General features: G+C 37.9%; 1 pseudogene; it reads left to right on the top strand.

The window, feature by feature from the left end:
- The first annotated feature begins 6 nt into the window (after positions 1-6).
- Positions 7-2,199, top strand: LOC101653445 (annotated as a pseudogene).
- Positions 2,200-4,056: the final 1,857 nt, after the last annotated feature.

Here is a 4,056-nt window from a genome sequence, read left to right as displayed (position 1 = left end):
CCTTCCTCCTTCATCTTTCTCCTGCCTGACGGCGAGAAAGAAATTTGGATCTCCAATTTACTTCTAGGATGGCATCCGTTACAGCCCTAACTGAGGAACTGGAGCCTATAAACAATGAGTTACATGCAGTTGACATTCAAATTCAGGAACTTATGGAAAGGTAACAAGAGCTTCTTCAGAAAAAAGCCATCCTAACAAAGAAAATCAAGCAGAGCTTGGAGGATTCCGATGCTGAGGCAAGCCACGGATGCGATTCTTCACCTGACGCCTGGAACAAAGAAGATTTTCCATGGTCTGATAAGGTTAAAGACGTTCTACAAACTGTCTGTAAACTCCAGAGGTTCAGATCGCTTCAGCTTGAAACTATCAATGTAACAATGGCTGGGAAGGAAGTCTTCCTTGTAATGCCCACAGGAGGTGGGAAGAGCTTGTGCTACCAGCTACCAGCATTGTGTTCAGATGGTTTTACACTTGTAATTTGTCCACTGATCTCTCTTATGGAAGACCAATTAATGGTTTTAAAACAATTAGGAATATCAGCTACCATGTTAAATGCTTCAAGTTCTAAGGAGCATGTGAAATGGGTCCATGCCGAAATAGTAAATAAAAACTCCAAGTTAAAGCTCATACATGTGACGCCGGAGAAAACTGCAAAAAGCAAAATGTTTATGTCACGACGAGAGAAAGCTTATGAAGCAAAAAGGTTTACTCGCATTACTGTGGATGAAGTTCACTGCTGTAGTCAATGGGGGCATGACTTCAGACCAGATTATAAGGCACTTGGTATCCTAAAGCGGCAATTCCCTAACACTAATTGGGTTGACTGCAACTGCCACCAATCATGTCTTGAAGGATGCTCAGAAAATTTTGTGCGTTGAAAAGTGTTTTACTTTTACGGCTTCTTTTAACCGGCCAAATCTTTATTATGAGGTCCGGCAGAAGCCCTCAAACACTGAAGATTTTATTGAGGCTATTGTGAAACTCATTAATGGGAGATACAAAAGTCAATCAGGAATCATATACTGTTTTTCTCAGAAAGACTCTGAGCATGTTACTATGAGTTTACAGAATCTGGGAATCCATGCAGGTGCTTACCACGCCAATATGGAGCCAGAAGATAAGACCAAGGTTCACAGGAAATGGTCAGCCAATGAAATTCAGGTAGTAGTAGCAACGGTTGCATTTGGTATGGGAATTGATAAACCAGATGTGAGATTTGTTATACATCATTCGATCAGCAAGTCAACGGAGAATTATTACCAGGAGAGCGGACGTGCAGGTCGGAATGACATGAAAGCAGACTGTATATTATATTATGGCTTTGGAGATATATTCAGCATAAGTTCAGTGGTGGTGATGGAACATGTGGGACAACAGAAGCTTTCTGAGATGGTGTCATACTGTCAGAACATCAGCAAGTGTTGGCGTGTATTGATCGCTCGACATTTTGATGAAGTGTGGAACTCAGATGCAGGTAACAAAATGTGTGCCCACTGCTGTAAAGACCTTTCATGGGGAAAAAAGAATGTAACGGAGAGATCTCATCAAGATCCTGAAGCAGGCAGAGGACATGAAGGAAACGTTAACTCCACTGAAGCGGATTGACTCTTGGATGGGAAAGGGAGCAGCCAAGCTGGGAGCAGCAGGTGTTGCTCCTCCCGGCCTCCTCGAGAAGACCTGGAGAAGATCATTGCGCGCTTCCTTCTACAGCAGTATCGTGCAGAGGACTACAGCTTTACAGCATATGCGACCATTTCATATCTGAAATAGGGCCTAATGCCAATCTCTGAACAATGAGGCCCATACTGTCACCATGCAAGTAAAGAAACCCACCCAAAGCTGTTCCAGAGTTCAGTCCTGTGAAACTTATAATTCCGAACAAGCAGATAAAAAGGAGCAAGAAAAGAAACCAAGTAACTTCCAGAGAAAGTCTGCAAACATGCTTCAGCAATCTGATTTTAAGAATACAGGAGCTAAGAAAAGAAAAATTGAAGATGTCTGAGATGATACTAAAGTTTTCAAGTAAAGTTTATGCATGTACGTATTATTTTTGTAGTCAACCAAAGTTTAAGTTTCAGAACAGTTACATAAATATTTTATCCAGATGTAGACCTGTATTTTCAGGATTTACCTCAAAAGTATTGAACGATTAAAAATTGGAGATTATGAATTGCCTATGTGATTTTATAGTATGTAAGACAGGGGAAAATCATTTTTTTGTAAAATCTTTTCGATGTAAAATGCAAAAGAGAATAAAGTCACATAACTGATTTTCTTTATGCCTTATTATTATAACTTTTTTGATACAGAGATCTTTTGATAACATCCTGTAAATTTTATGTTTTATCATTATAAGTGATTTTTTTAAATGAATAATGTGGACAGCTTCAGGTTTTGAAAATAGCTGTAGAATCCATACAACAAAGGAATTAGTTATCAACATAATAATAGCAGTAAGCTATTGCTATAATCTCTATTTGAGTAGAATAAAACTATAAATAAAAAAAGAAGACATGAGGACCTAATGTCGGGGGTTTAAGTGGAGAGAAAATGTTTTGAGAAACGATGTACAAATGCGCTTTACACAATTGATGTGTGTATGGATTGGGATAACAGTTGTATGAGCCCTTAATAAAATGTTAAAAAAAATAAAAAAAAAAAAAAAAAAAAACCAAAAAAAAAAAAAAGAAGACATAGTGATCATTAAGGAATGGAGGAAACTAGAACATGGATGGAAGTAGGCTATCCTTATTATGCTATTATTTCAGACAAGATTTACAGTTTAAAAGCTTATGCACTCATTCAATGTTTTTATTTTTAAACTAACAAAGTTGAGATTTTGGCGAGTAACCCTTTAGTAAAACCGCAATATCACATGGTGATGGCTTCTCAGCTATCAAGTCTGAGGGGAAGGCATGGTTCACCCATTTCCCTAAAGCCTTAAAAACAAAACAAAACTCACTGCCGAGGCCATGCTGCCTCTTGGCGAAGCCTCTGTGGGTTTCTGAGATAAGCGTTTTTGAGAGTACAAAGCCTCATCTTTCCCCCACAGAACAGCTGATGGTTTCACACTGCGATCTTTGTTTTTTGGAACTAGCTCTAAGAATTGAAGTCAGTTTCTATTTTGTTTTTCCTCCTTTTGTATCCACTTGGCCCAGTGCTGAGATCTGGTGTTGGTAAGGGAGCTGGAAGACTTTAAGGCTGCGACCCTTACCTCTCTCTCTCTTTTTTTTTAAAGGTTACATTTATTTATTTTTGTTTGTGGACTATAACACATAAAAAGAAAAAACACTCTATGCACTTGCACAGCCAACTCCGAACACACAAAGCCACTGGTGGAAGTATCTACGTCTACTCGGTACACACAGTTACAGCAATGTCGATGTGCTCATTGCAAATGACGAACAATTATCTCTCACTACAATGTCACACACTCCTCTACTTTTTACACAATTCATATACTTAAGTGAGCACATTTGCTTTAAGTTTGATTCATGAGTCATAAAAAATCAAATATTTAATAATGCATCATGGTTTCAGAATTTGAAACTCATGTCCTAGTTGTTTGTGGAGAAAAGTTCAGTTTGCAAGGTTTAAACTCTTCATCTAACATCTGAAAAAACATCCACAAGAAAACTAACAGCAAAAGATCACTCAGAAAAATAAAACATGATAAATACTTGGATTTTTTTTGAGCAAAAAAAAAAAAAGTGTAACTAACCCGTCAGAAGTAAGAGACACACTCCATATGTTCAATGATAAACTGAAACCAATGGTCATCTGTCAGCTGTCTGCTTTCTCCCTAAAGAATTGAGTTAGGATTGAGATTAACTATCAACCCCGAGTGACCACACACTACATCTATTTGTTTTTCAAATTGGGTGTCAAAACACCTTTCAAGCAGAAAAGCAATTTGGGAACTGTATCAGGGTAATTTATTATCTTACTGTTATCATTAGGTATTACCAAAAACCCTAACAGAACTCACTGCCATTGAGTTGATTCTGATTCATAGAAGTGGCATATGAGGTTTCAGAGCCCGTAATTCTTTTTTTT

This window comes from Echinops telfairi, unplaced genomic scaffold (genome assembly GCF_000313985.2).
Source record: "Echinops telfairi isolate 266 unplaced genomic scaffold, ASM31398v2 ScPeMD7_3;HRSCAF=10, whole genome shotgun sequence".
In the NCBI taxonomy this organism is placed as follows: Eukaryota; Metazoa; Chordata; class Mammalia; order Afrosoricida; family Tenrecidae; genus Echinops; species Echinops telfairi.
Note: the sequence above shows the minus strand (reverse complement) of the source record. Positions and strands in the feature narration are given on the sequence as shown.